We start from the raw sequence: 16,069 nt of genomic DNA, 5'->3' as shown, positions 1-16,069 counted from the left end.
TTGTACTTCACACATATGATATGAATCAGCAAGCTGAGTGATGCAACAAAGTAATATGTCAAGCATTTGCATGACTTCAGGTAAATATTGCTGGTTTTCTCAAAGTGCCATTATGTTTTCAGTAGCAAGATCTGAATCAATCAAATAAAGTTGTAAAAATTTTGGTAGTTCTCTGTTTGTGATGTCCTATGATACATTTGGCCTTGTACTTTAAAAAAGTATGGCCTGTTGCCTGGAACATGTATAATAGTTGCACCCATTGATGCAAAAGAAAGTGCATCATATATTTTCCTTAAAGTTTTGATGGAATGGATTATTGACATTAGATAAAACATCACAAAGTTCTGCAGGGTATTCCAATATTTTTCCGTATTCACCTTTGGGCCTTTCCAATTTAATTTTTCCTTCGTGGAGGCAGAATTAAATTTACCGTCAAGTCGGCACTCTTGTGCGAAATGTAGTGCACTACAAAACTGACACTTGACATGTTCCAACACATTTTCTTCATTAAACTGAACTTCCTGTTCTCCTATTAGTAACATCTGACGGTCTGAAGAAATGATTCTTCTTTGAACATGTCTTACTAGGTCTACTTCAAGTCGAGCTTGACGTTATAATACTTTTCCTGCAATCCTTGACAGCAGTTGTCAATCTATCTTGCTCAAGTCAAACCAGACGGGCGATAATACTTTCTAAATAACGGGCTCGTTAGATCGTTACTTCCGATTGGATAATAATAGAACGTCACGTGGTCACTATGGAAGGATTTTTTTTTTTAATTTGTTGTAGAAGTGACATGACGCGACTATCTTTTTTAAAGGTTAAATTTAATGAAGTAAGTGTAAAATACGCCATTTGCCAAAATATTTAATCTAAAAATACAACTTAAGGAAAATTCCGTCGTCAAGCGTGGTCACTGACGTCACTGCAACGTAAGTGCAATCACCGATCCGAAATCGATAAAACGTTTATTTTATAGCTAATACTTCCGCGAAATAAGCAGCCTATATTTTCCATCGAAGCACAAAACAAATATAACCAAAATTTCATCTAGATTGGGCAAAAATTGCAGGAGTTATAAGGAATTCATATACACACAGTCAACGGGTTTTATATTATAGACTGTATATATATAAATTATATGATGATATACAGTGAAACCTCCATTAAGGATACCTGTAAATAGCGGATAAGCTTATCGATCATGATAGTGTCCACTATTCACTATTCGGAAGTTATGGTGACTAAAACTAGTGAAATAAAAATATTTTTGCGTCCAAACAGTGGATTGCACTCGTTAACGGCACGGTACGAAATTATTAAATATTAAATGCATTTTTGTAATGGACGGTAAGACATATTGTATATAACAATAACTGAATATACGGTATTCATGTTTCACTATAGCTCGGATTCGTATCGCTACGGAAAATCGAAAACGAAAACGAAACCACTTTCTGCAAAGTTACTCGATCCTAACAACAGATTAGTCTGTGGCTGTGGACAATCATATTAACTTTAATTTTATAAGGGTAAAACGGATTAATAATAAATCGGTAACAAATTCAGACAGAAAATAACATTTATAGTTTAAATAAATAAATATACGCTTAAGAAATACATCTGAAAATACAGTTAGATCTGAAGTTATATCTTTAAAACTGAAATTTAAATTAGATTCATTCTATTCGATTTAAATGAATTTAAATCGAATAAAATGAATCAATCAAATAAATAAATATACGCTTAAGAAATACATCTGAAAATACAGTTAGATCTGAAGTTATATGTTTAAAACTGAAATTTAAATTAGATTCATTCTATTCGATTTAAATGAATTTAAATCGAATAAAATGAATCAATCAAATTTTAAAATATTCCTATCTTAACAGCAACGGAATAAAATCTTTTAAATTTTAAATTATCTGTTTTGTTTGATTTCATTGACGCTTAGATATTTATATTTTTAGTTATTTTGTTCTTGATAATCCCCGAGACCCATAAATATAAGGAGAATTATAAGAAGCTCTAATAATTAAAACGTACTGTACAGTACATGATGAATTCATCATATACTTTTCATTACATCTCGTATCATTTCAACATACATTATACAGTATAAGCATTATTATTTTAACAATCACATTATAAATCACAGAGTATACTGTATTATAAATGTAATGTTTTATATGCTTAATCAATTATAATTCACAAGATTTTAAAATCATTATTACATTGTTCAACATCTTTCATTTCGTCTTGAAAAATTAATTTTTTCAATTTTAGTGTAGACATATTTTAATGAGAAAGTATATAACTCCCAATATAAATACAATATAATAAAATAATTAATATAATTAAGTAATCATTTTAATATAGTATAATAATATAAGTAATGATTTTACAATAAACTTTGTGATATTTTTTAAAACATTATTATATTTNAAATTCCCCCATGGGGGAGAGGGAGAGGATTATGGCTTAACCTGAAGAATGGCTTCTACTGTACTATTTTAGATGCGATTTTTTTGTTTTTAGTTACGTTTAGTCTTCATTGAATACTTACAGTAGGTGTATTAAATTGATAACATTTCAGACATTGTTATAAATATTTTTATACACTGCTGGCCAAGTAAAATGCAACACTATTTAGGACTCTAGATATTGGCGGCCGGATGGCAACCTATCGCTCTGGGGGGGGCCAGGTTCGAAACCGAACCGGTCGAAAAATCCCCAGGAATTTTTCGGGAGAGTGGTCCATTCGGATATGACGGGCCCCGTCCCTCACCACCCGGCAGTCCCATTGTGGGCTTGGCCGAACCCATAATAGGTTTGCAAAAAAGAGGCCCTCTTAATGCCCACAGGGCGGAAAGAGTAAAGTCCAACCCCTCTCGAGATATGACATACGACACCCCTTTATTTTCCCACACCTACCTTTTACAATCAAAATTTAATAGTATCTACGTCCCTTATACACAAGCTACCATGCCAAATTTCGTTTCTTAATCTTCATCCCATCCTGATATATTAAATGAATACAGAGTATTATGGCCCTAATTCATTATTCACAATTTCATAAAACTATAACTTTTTCATGAAATGGTTGATTAATGTTTTTTGTCACAAAAGTCTTATAAGCCAAGCTGCACCATACCAAATGATAAAACTTTTCATGAAATGTCGTAGAGAGTTATTTTAGATCCAGTTCATGAACAAGATCAGTGACTGTCATGTCGAAAAATGCCGAAAATTTTTTTTGCAGTAGCGAGTGGTATGGGTTAGTTTGTTTTCGGTTAGAAAAAACTTTTCAGAAGTTTGTCATAAGGTGAAATTGTCACTAGACCTGACTCCACTGGACGTTTTTCGTGAGGACATTTAAAACATAAAGTGTACGGCCATAGGATACGTAATACGCTGTTCCAATATACCATCGTAGCTTGCTGCGTGGCTTCTTTTTTTGTTTTGTTTTTTAACTCTCCGTCCTGTGAGCACTAAGAGGACCTCTTAATAATGGGCCTGTTAAAAACAGGCTTATTATGGGTTCGGCCAGACCCACAATGGGGCGACCAGATGGTGAGGGACGGGACCCGACATATCCGAACGGATCACTCTCCGAAAAAATCCTGGGGATTTTTCGACTCGGGTCTCCCAGAGCGGTAGGCTGCCACCTTCATCGCTCGGCCATCCGGCCTGCTGCGGTGGTGAACAAACGTTGGAACATATGACGTCATATTCTTCTCGCACTTGGAACAGAAGTGTTATTGATAAAATCGTTTTGTGGTTGCGATCGACACGTACCGGTACATTATGGCTGTACCAAACTTTAAACTGAACAATGTTGCCGTCGACCTCGATACACGCTTATTAATAGCGTATTTACATGCTATTGGCGATACTTCACCAACGGCACATACAGTATATTTGTATTATGAGCAAAAATTATACTTAGACGCGAAATTCAAAACGAACATTTATCGTTTTAAACAGTTACTCCTTAATTAAATAACACGTATACAAGAGAGCAACGTTCGGGTCATTAGTAATTCTAGTTTGACAAGTTTGAGTTAATATGTAGTACGTAAGGCGGATAATCAAGCAATCAAACGAATAATTATTTTCTTAGTTGTACAAAAAAGACAAATCGTTAATATTTTCACGCGCTGTACATTTCTTTAATATGTACTAATTTTTTTAATATATTTATTTAATTAAAGCTTGTGCCTGCAGATGTCACTTATAACAATTTTGTGTAATTTCAATAGATAAAAAAAAGTATATATGTATTAATAAGAATTTTCTATTAAAATACTACGATTATAAACATTTTATAACAAAAATAAATATTAAAATTAATCATTTATATAAATTATTAACGTTGCGATTAATATCAATGACGTTTAAGCGATTCGTCACATTTTTTTTTTCTTCTTTTTCCCACGAAAATAACACATGATATTCAAAGTTCAACGCGTGTATTTCTCCCGCACATTGATGTATTAACTAACGTCTCTATGGACCGCATTTGATCTGCAATTATCGTATAAATTGTAATATGGATTGTGAAAATGGTAAGAAAGTATTTTTTTATATAATAACCACATTTAATAATTTATGTCATTTTTAAAATTTTATAAATGATCTGTTAATATTAATTGTGTGATGATTATTGCAAAAGTTTAAGAGATAAAGTAATGGAGTAAACGAAGGACGATCGATATTATAGTAATCGATTGCTATTTTTAGAAAACTGATTGGTCCAATTTTGACTATTAATAGTCAAAATTGGACCAATCAGTTTCAGTGCTTGATTTTCTTCAATAAATACATAAATAGAAGTACTTAAATTTTTTTCTCCCCTTATGAATGTTTACTTTCCAATTTTTCATTGGTAAAAACTTTGAAAATACTCCAAGAAAAATAAAATAAAAGTATATTAAGATATGGAATGGATCTGCAGTGAAGCAATGTTTTAAAATTTATTAATAATTAATTAATAATATAATAATTAAAAAGTATATAGTTAAATCATAATTATACCATATTTGTTTATGGAATTTATATTGTATTTATTCATTTTATCAAAGTTTTTGGTTATTTAATAAAAATGAATAAATTTCTGCAATATGTAATTTTGCAGAAATTTTATTTTAAGTATTATAAATAAATGCTTATATTTTCTGTCAGTTTATATTTATAACAGATATATTAAGTTTATAATAAATCTGTTATGTGTAAAAATATCCAGTTCTGTAAATAAGAAATTATTGCTTATAGAAATTTGGCAAAGTATTAGCTTATAAACTTTTGATGTTCACAAAGAATTTATTTTAAAGTATTTAATGTAAGCCTGGAAATGTTTCAGTAAAATTATATTTCTCTAAAAAAAATAGAGAAATAATTTGACAAATTAGATAATATCTCCTAAATTGAAAAAGGAATTTGACAGTTTACAAACATACATTTTTTATTTTAAGAATTGTAGTAAATTATCAAATTCAGTTTTTGTCACTGTTATGAATAGGGGTTATGAGAAAGTTTATTATTTTTTGTTGGTAAGAAAATCTGATAAATATATTTCAAATTCACTAAAATAAAAATAATAATAACCTGTAGTATTGTAGAATAATGTACTGTACTTAACAAGAATGACAAGAGAGTTGGCTCTTGTTCAGGTGCTGCTTTGACTGATAGCACTTATTAGAAGCAGAGCTTTGGAAAAGGGGGCCCTGATATGGCTCCAACTCAAGTTCCACTACAAGAGAATTTTCTGGCTCTGACTTTAACTCCAAACATTTAATTTTTAAGTACAATTGTTCAAGCATATTATTCAAACCATTTTACTTCATTCATTTATATTTAATTTGTTTTTATTGCTTTATGTAAATTTTATATAAACAATAGAAATAGATCTTTTGATTTCATATAACAATGTTATTTTAGCATTGTTCATGTAGTAAACTATAATTAAAGTGGAGGAAATCAATGAAAAGAGGATGAGATAACAATAAACAATTAACTAATTACTACTATACACAAGTTATTTAGCATCACTATGCATTTACCTGATTGAAAAGTTGTTCAGTCTATTTTTACAATTGCCAGCTTATATTAGAAAGATTATAATAGTTCTTAACATATAAACAAAATTAGCATTTAAAACATTTTAATTAAAAACAATTTAATTATTATTTAAAAGCTGCTAAAATTTTGTCTATACTATATTATTGATTGCAGTTTACACTTCTATGCATTTGAAGCTAGAACTACTTAAAATGACGAAGACAAAACCTTTCACACTTTGTTCCTAGCAGTTTAATCATTAAGTACAAACATTTTCGGCCGTTTTGAATGGCCTTCTTCGGGTACTATGAGGTCGTTTGGAACGTCGGTTAGCAGATATTCAAACGGCATCACAATGACGTCACTAGTAAGAAGAAACTTATGTAAACAGTGATGCCGTTTGAATTTCTGCTAACTGACATTCCAATTGACCTCATTGTACCTGAAGAAGGCCGTTCAAAATGGCCGAAAACGTTTTTACTTAGTGATTAAACTGCTAGAAACAAAGTGTGAAATGTTGTCTTAGTCATTTTCAGTTTACATAAATTAATTTTGTTTAATTCTGGAAAAAATAAACAGGATATGTCAGTAATGTGTCCTTGGTATTATGTCAGAAATATAAGTTAGGGAATTTTTAACTAGATTCACAAAATTTATCTAAGCCTAAATGAAGAAAACATAACTGGAGCTAACTCTTTTTTAAAGAATATATAGTTATGGGCGCCAGCTAAAATTGATGCTCCAACTATCTCTGGCTCCAAAACCTTGCTTAGAAATGTTTCATTTATGCTAGAGATAGTCCAATTCAGATAGAGATTCAGTGAGAAATTTATGTAGCTTATGTCTCAGTTTGTCAGACATAAAAGATTGTGATTGCTATATCTAGAGTGCTGCTACTTTGATGGAGTTAACTATGATAATGTATTATTAGTAAAATTTTAGTAGCTGGTACCTAGTACTGGCATTTGCTTAGTAAAAAGATTCTATATTATTAGATGGAAAATTTGGTGACTGGTGTGATAACAAACAAAACAAACTGCACTATACTATTAGCCACAATGAATGCAGAGGGCTGATAGGATCTGACATAAAAAGCAAATGGTGTGGTTACTCCTGCTTTCATTGGAGGCCATCTTTCAATAAAAAGACAATACTCTCTGATAATTGTCTGTCCCTGCTATGTTCTTGTCAAGAAATGAGACCATATTTTTATCTTAAGGTAAAGATGTATAACTAAAAGGATATCATTTAGTAAGTGACAGTAAATCTAAACAAGAAATAGGAAAGCAAGTGCAGACAGAGACATACAAAATTTTGGAAAATACTGTACTATAATATCAATATAAATTTATATATTTAGAAAAAAAAATAAATAAATAACTTAGTAGTACTGTATTAAACACTGTTTTTTAGTTATTACACTTTTCATAAGACAGAAGTTTATTTTTAGTTAACATATATATGTACTGGCAATAATATTTTTAAGAAAACAGCACAGACTATAATAATGTATCTTTATTTTCTGATTACCAGTACTTTATTAATACATTGAAACTTGAAAGATTTTATTTCATATATTTTTAAAAAGATTTTAAAGTAATTATAGAATTTTAAACTTCCTGTCTTTTGACAAGAATTTTATTTTCAGATATAGAATTGAATTCAACGTTTGATGTAAATCAACCAAATATTATAATAACAGGTAAGAAATAATTATGTAAAATTAATCATATAAAATACTAAACTAAAAGAGAATGAAAGTTGGAATTACAGATAAATTAATGAATTAGTTTACAAAACTAGTTTTATTACAAATAGTAATATTTCAAAATAAGAAAGCAAATAAAAAATGTATGCTTTGAATAAGATTTTCTTATTCAAAACATTTTCTTCAGAATGTGTTTATTGTAAGATTTTCTTTGTCAAAACTTTTCCTTTATAAAAATTATACTATACAGTATTCTACATTAAAGAAGCAATTATTTATTGTGACATTGTCACAATGCCAGGCTGCAATTTTTAATCATCTTTCTCTAAATGTAAAAAAAATCTCATGACTCTTCTGGTTCAGACAAGAAGTTTGTATATAGTTAATTGGGATCTTTAGCTCCTAAGCTTTCCTTATTTGGTCTGGATTTTAGTGGTGTCTTGTTCTTGTACATCACACTTCTGCTGATAACAGTCAAGTCATGTCAGTTATCCATCCCAAAATTTTAAATTTGGTGCATGATCTAATCCTCAACTGGCCCAACCAGAATAAATTTTCTACTCTGAAGGCTTGTCTTATCGACATCTATTCGGAGAGTGAGTCCTCGAAAATCAGAACGCTTCTTCAAGGGTTAGAGNCAGTTTATATTTATAACAGATATATTAAGTTTATAATAAATCTGTTATGTGTAAAAATATCCAGTTCTGTAAATAAGAAATTATTGCTTATAGAAATTTGGCAAAGTATTAGCTTATAAACTTTTGATGTTCACAAAGAATTTATTTTAAAGTATTTAATGTAAGCCTGGAAATGTTTCAGTAAAATTATATTTCTCTAAAAAAATAGAGAAATAATTTGACAAATTAGATAATATCTCCTAAATTGAAAAAGGAATTTGACAGTTTACAAACATACATTTTTTATTTTAAGAATTGTAGTAAATTATCAAATTCAGTTTTTGTCACTGTTATGAATAGGGGTTATGAGAAAGTTTATTATTTTTTGTTGGTAAGAAAATCTGATAAATATATTTCAAATTCACTAAAATAAAAATAATAATAACCTGTAGTATTGTAGAATAATGTACTGTACTTAACAAGAATGACAAGAGTTCTTGTTCAGGTGCTGTTTTGACTGATAGCACTTATTAGAAGCAGAGCTTTGGAAAAGGGGGCCCTGATCATGGCTCCAACTCAAGTTCCACTACAAGAGAATTTTCTGGCTCTGACTTTAACTCCAAACATTTAATTTTTAAGTACAATTGTTCAAGCATATTATTCAAACCATTTTACTTCATTCATTTATATTTAATTTGTTTTTATTGCTTTATGTAAATTTTATATAAACAATAGAAATAGATCTTTTGATTTCATATAACAATGTTATTTTAGCATTGTTCATGTAGTAAACTATAATTAAAGTGGAGGAAATCAATGAAAAGAGGATGAGATAACAATAAACAATTAACTAATTACTACTATACATAAGTTATTTAGCATCACTATGCATTTACCTGATTGAAAAGTTGTTCAGTCTATTTTTACAATTGCCAGCTTATATTAGAAAGATTATAATAGTTCTTAACATATAAACAAAATTAGCATTTAAAACATTTTAATTAAAAACAATTTAATTATTATTTAAAAGCTGCTAAAATTTTGTCTATACTATATTATTGATTGCAGTTTACACTTCTATGCATTTGAAGCTAGAACTACTTAAAATGATGAAGACAAAACCTTTCACACTTTGTTCCTAGCAGTTTAATCACTAAGTACAAACATTTTCGGCCGTTTTGAATGGCCTTCTTCGGGTACTATGAGGTCGTTTGGAACGTCGGTTAGCAGATATTCAAACGGCATCACAATGACGTCACTAGTAAGAAGAAACTTATGTAAACAGTGATGCCGTTTGAATTTCTGCTAACTGACATTCCAATTGACCTCATTATACCTGAAGAAGGCCGTTCAAAATGGCCGAAAACGTTTTTACTTAGTGATTAAACTGCTAGAAACAAAGTGTGAAATGTTGTCTTAGTCATTTGCAGTTTACATAAATTAATTTTGTTTAATTCTGGAAAAAATAAACAGGATATGTCAGTAATGTGTCCTTGGTATTATGTCAGAAATATAAGTTAGGGAATTTTTAACTAAATTCACAAAATTTATCTAAGCCTAAATGAAGAAAACATAACTGGAGCTAACTCTTTTTTAAAGAATATATAGTTATGGGCTCCAGCTAAAATTGATGCTCCAACTATCTCTGGCTCCAAAACCTTGCTTAGAAATGTTTCATTTATGCTAGAGATAGTCCAATTCAGATAGAGATTCAGTGAGAAATTTATGTAGCTTATGTCTCAGTTTGTCAGACATAAAAGATTGTGATTGCTATATCTAGAGTGCTGCTACTTTGATGGAGTTAACTATGATAATGTATTATTAGTAAAATTTTAGTAGCTGGTACCTAGTACTGGCATTTGCTTAGTAAAAAGATTCTATATTATTAGATGGAAAATTTGGTGACTGGTGTGATAACAAACAAAACAAACTGCACTATACTATTAGCCACAATGAATGCAGAGGGCTGATAGGATCTGACATAAAAAGCAAATGGTGTGGTTACTCCTGCTTTCATTGGAGGCCATCTTTCAATAAAAAGACAATACTCTCTGATAATTGTCTGTCCCTGTTATGTTCTTGTCAAGAAATGAGACCATATTTTTATCTTAAGGTAAAGATGTATAACTAAAAGGATATCATTTAGTAAGTGACAGTAAATCTAAACAAGAAATAGGAAAGCAAGTGCAGACAGAGACATACAAAATTTTGGAAAATACTGTACTATAATATCAATATAAATTTATATATTTAGAAAAAAAAATAAATAAATAACTTAGTAGTACTGTATTAAACACTGTTTTTTAGTTATTACACTTTTCATAAGACAGAAGTTTATTTTTAGTTAACATATATATGTACTGGCAATAATATTTTTAAGAAAACAGCACAGACTATAATAATGTATCTTTATTTTCTGATTACCAGTACTTTATTAATACATTGAAACTTGAAAGATTTTATTTCATATATTTTTAAAAAGATTTTAAAGTAATTATAGAATTTTAAACTTCCTGTCTTTTGACAAGAATTTTATTTTCAGATATAGAATTGAATTCAACGTTTGATGTAAATCAACCAAATATTATAATAACAGGTAAGAAATAATTATGTAAAATTAATCATATAAAATACTAAACTAAAAGAGAATGAAAGTTGGAATTACAGATAAATTAATGAATTAGTTTACAAAACTAGTTTTATTACAAATAGTAATATTTCAAAATAAGAAAGCAAATAAAAAATGTATGCTTTGAATAAGATTTTCTTATTCAAAACATTTTCTTCAGAATGTGTTTATTGTAAGATTTTCTTTGTCAAAACTTTTCCTTTATAAAAATTATACTATACAGTATTCTACATTAAAGAAGCAATTATTTATTGTGACATTGTCACAATGCCAGGCTGCAATTTTTAATCATCTTTCTCTAAATGTAAAAAAAATCTCATGACTTCTGGTTCAGACAAGAAGTTTGTATATAGTTAATTGGGATCTTTAGCTCCTAAGCTTTCCTTATTTGGTCTGGATTTTAGTGGTGTCTTGTTCTTGTACATCACACTTCTGCTGATAACAGTCAAGTCATGTCAGTTATCCATCCCAAAATTTTAAATTTGGTGCATGATCTAATCCTCAACTGGCCCAACCAGAATAAATTTTCTACTCTGAAGGCTTGTCTTATCGACATCTATTCGGAGAGTGAGTCCTCGAAAATCAGAACGCTTCTTCAAGGGTTAGAGCTGGAAAACCAACGTCCATCCTTCCTATTAACAAGGATGCATGACTTGGCTGGTAACCATTTTAGTGAAGACCTCTTAAAATCCCTCTGGCTATCAAGATTACCCCACAATATACAGGCCATTTTAGCATCAAACAATAAACTTCAACAACTGGCCGCAATGACTGACAAAATAATGGAATTAGTCTGCCCTGTGCACATCCAAACAGTCAAATATGACCCCGTTGCCATCTCCACCCTGGAGAACCAAGTTGTGGAATTAGCCAAGCAGGTCAAGAACCTCACTACGTCAATCAACAACTCGCATTGTTCCTTCAAACGTTCTGAATACCCTCTAACGACATGAGGTGCCGCAGAAAATCAGTCAAAATCAACGGCACAGCAGCCCTGACAATGGCATGTGTTTCTATCACGCTACCTTTGGGGCACAGGCAAAAAAATGCAAAGCTCCTTTTGACTGGCGGAAAACTGACTGGGTGGGCAATTACGGCCAGGAGTCACACCCACCACATCGACCAAATTATCATGGCTGACCCTACTACAAAATATAAATTCCTTATAGATACAGGTGCCGACATCTCAGTGATTCCAAAAAGTTCCAACACATATTTAGGCAAACCTGAGAAGCTAGTCCTCTTTGCCGCAAATGGAACACTTATTCCAATTTACGGAACAAAGCTATTAACACTCAATTTTAACTTAAAGTGGAGTTTTTCATGGCCATTTGTAATTACTGATGTGACTCATCCCATCATAGGAATCAACTTTTTAACTAAATTCAATGTACTGGTAGATGTCAAAAACAATCGACTAATTGATGAGGTTATGCAACTTGGGTCTCCTGGTTGCTAGCAGAACTGACCCACAACTCTCATTAACATCACTGCAGTGACTAAGAATTCTCCCTACCATCAAATTTTGGCCGAGTTCACTACCATTACAAATCAGTTGATAACTCCTGAAACCAAAAAAACGTCAAATCACCTTTCATTACATCGAAACCAAAGGACCACCTGTCTTCTTGAAACCCAGACGGTTACCACCAGATATGCTCTGAGCAGCCTGTGAAGAGTTTCAATTCTTAATGTTTCAAGGCATCATCTGGCCATCCAAAAGACCATGGGCCAGCCCATTACACATGGTTAAAAAGGCAAATGGCCAGTGGTGACCTTACAGTGATTACTGCCGCCTCAATGCTATAACCATCCCTGATCACTATCTTGTCCCTCACATACAGGACTGCACTCAACTCCTCGAAGGCAAAATAATTTTTTCCACACGATCTCTCCCGTGCCTATCACCAAATACCAATCTTCTCCGAGGACATTCCAAAAACTGCCATAACAACCCCGTTCAGCTTGTTTGAATACATCTATAATCCTTTCAGCCTACGAAATGCTGGTCAAACTTCCAGCGGTACATCCACCAGGTCCTACTTGGCCTTGGCTTCTGCATCCCCTATTTCAATGATATATTGGTCGCATCCAAGGATGCAGATGAACGCATGGACCACCTCTGCTTGCAAGACCATGGCCTAAAATTAAACCCATCCAAGTGCATCCTCAGAAAATCTGCAGTTTCATCTCTTGGCTGCATGATCACATTGTCAGGAGTATAGCCTCTGCCATCAAAAACCAAGGCTATCAGTAATTTTCTGCAACCAAAAACTGTCGCTGAACGTTGTCGCTTTTTAGCCATGCTCAACTTTTATAGACTTTTTTGCCAAATGCAGCCCAAACTCAGGCCTCACTACTCGAGTTTCTCAAGGATTCCAAGAAAAACGCATCATCTCCTGGAACGAATCTGCTCTAAAGTCCTTCAATCAATGTAAAGCAGATCTCTCAAATGCAATGACCCTTGCATACTATTCGTCAAATGACAATCTCTCTTTAATGGTAGACACATCCAATGTTGCCATTGGCACTGTACTCCAAACCCATACTGCTGAAGGACCTTGACCACTAGCCTTCTTTTTGCGGAAGCTAACACCCACCAAAAAAAGTACAGTACCTATGACAGGCAGCTGCTCGCTATATACTCTGTGATTAAACACTTCCTCCATACCATCAAAGGTCGGAACTTCGTCCTCCTTACAGACCATTGTCCACTCACCTTTGCATTTCACCATAAACCAGAAACTTGCTCCCCACGTCAGCTGTGACATTTCGATTACACTGCACAGTTCAGCACCAACATCAGGCACATCACTGGCTCTAACAACATTGTGGCAGACACCCTTTCTCGGATCAACGAGATTTGACTTCCCTTGACAGACTTTACCACCATAGCCGAAGCTCAAGCAAACGACAACAAGCTAACCGCACTCTTCATGGACGATAAAACATCACTCATACTACAACCTCTTTGAATCAGCCCATCACTACAACTATATTGTGACACAAAGGACAGCAAAGTTCGTCCATATATACCTCTCCAATTTTGCTGTCAAATATTCTCTTCCATGCACAATTTGGCCCATCCAGGAATTCATGCCACGAGACATCTAGTTGAAGAACGTTTTGTGTGGCCTTTGATGCAGAAGGGCATCGCTAACTAGACCCGTTCCTGCACAAACTGCCAATGGTCCAAATTAAACCGACATACCAACAGCCCTCTTCAGAGATTCGACCTTCCATTCAATCGATTTGCACATGTGCATCTTTGCCTCATTGGACCACTTTCCCCTTCAGATGGATCTACCTACCTACTCATCTGCATAGATAGATTCACAAGGTGGCCGGAAGCTGTTTTCTTCCACAACATCTCTTCTGAAACAGTAGCTCACACTTTCGTCTCTCATTGGATCTCCATATTCAGTGTTCCCTCCATCATCACCACCGATCATGGCTGACAATTCCAATCTTAGCTGAGCAGGGTAAAATATACTTGTCTCCTATGTACGTCACTTAAGCGCTACTTTTGTAATGATACAAAACCAGGCTACATACAAAAAACTTAATCTTTAATTTCTTAAGTATCAATACATGAGATATGAGTTATGATGCAACACTACCGGATGAACATAGAATCAAAAGAACCTCACTACGTCAATCAACAACTCGCGTTGTTCCTTCAAACGTTCTGAATACCCTCTAACAACATGAGGTGCCGCAGAAAATCAGTCAAAATCAACGGCACAGCAGCCCTGACAATGGCATGTGTTTCTATCACGCTACCTTTGGGGCACAGGCAAAAAAATGCAAAGCTCCTTTTGACTGGCGGAAAACTGACTGGGTGGGCAATTACGGCCAGGAGTCACACCCACCACATCGACCAAATTATCATGGCTGACCCTACTACAAAATATAAATTCCTTATAGATACAGGTGCCGACATCTCAGTGATTCCAAAAAGTTCCAACACATATTTAGGCAAACCTGAGAAGCTAGTCCTCTTTGCCGCAAATGGAACACTTATTCCAATTTACGGAACAAAGCTATTAACACTCAATTTTAACTTAAAGTGGAGTTTTTCATGGCCATTTGTAATTACTGATGTGACTCATCCCATCATAGGAATCAACTTTTTAACTAAATTCAATGTACTGGTAGATGTCAAAAACAATCGACTAATTGATGAGGTTATGCAACTTGGGTCTCCTGGTTGCTAGCAGAACTGACCCACAACTCTCATTAACATCACTGCAGTGACTAATAATTCTCCCTACCATCAAATTTTGGCCGAGTTCACTACCATTACAAATCAGTTGATAACTCCTGAAACCAAAAAAACGTCAAATCACCTTTCATTACATCGAAACCAAAGGACCACCTGTCTTCTTGAAACCCAGACGGTTACCACCAGATATGCTCTGAGCAGCCTGTGAAGAGTTTCAATTCTTAATGTTTCAAGGCATCATCTGGCCATCCAAAAGACCATGGGCCAGCCCATTACACATGGTTAAAAAGGCAAATGGCCAGTGGTGACCTTACAGTGATTACTGCCGCCTCAATGCTATAACCATCCCTGATCACTATCCTGTCCCTCACATACAGGACTGCACTCAACTCCTCGAAGGCAAAATAATTTTTTCCACACGATCTCTCCCGTGCCTATCACCAAATACCAATCTTCTCCGAGGACATTCCAAAAACTGCCATAACAACCCCGTTCAGCTTGTTTGAATACATCTATAATCCTTTCAGCCTACGAAATGCTGGTCAAACTTCCAGCGGTACATCCACCAGGTCCTACTTGGCCTTGGCTTCTGCATCCCCTATTTCAATGATATATTGGTCTCATCCAAGGATGCAGATGAACGCATGGACCACCTCTGCTTGCAAGACCATGGCCTAAAATTAAACCCATCCAAGTGCATCCTCAGAAAATCTGCAGTTTCATCTCTTGGCTGCATGATCACATTGTCAGGAGTATAGCCTTTGCCATCAAAAACCAACGCTATCAGCAATTTTCTGCAACCAAAAACTGTCGCTGAACGTTGTCGCTTT

Source organism: Centruroides sculpturatus, unplaced genomic scaffold, assembly GCF_000671375.1.
Source record: "Centruroides sculpturatus isolate CEXI.00-Female unplaced genomic scaffold, Cexi_2.0 scaffold169, whole genome shotgun sequence".
Lineage (NCBI taxonomy): Eukaryota > Metazoa > Arthropoda > Arachnida > Scorpiones > Buthidae > Centruroides > Centruroides sculpturatus.
Note: the sequence above shows the minus strand (reverse complement) of the source record.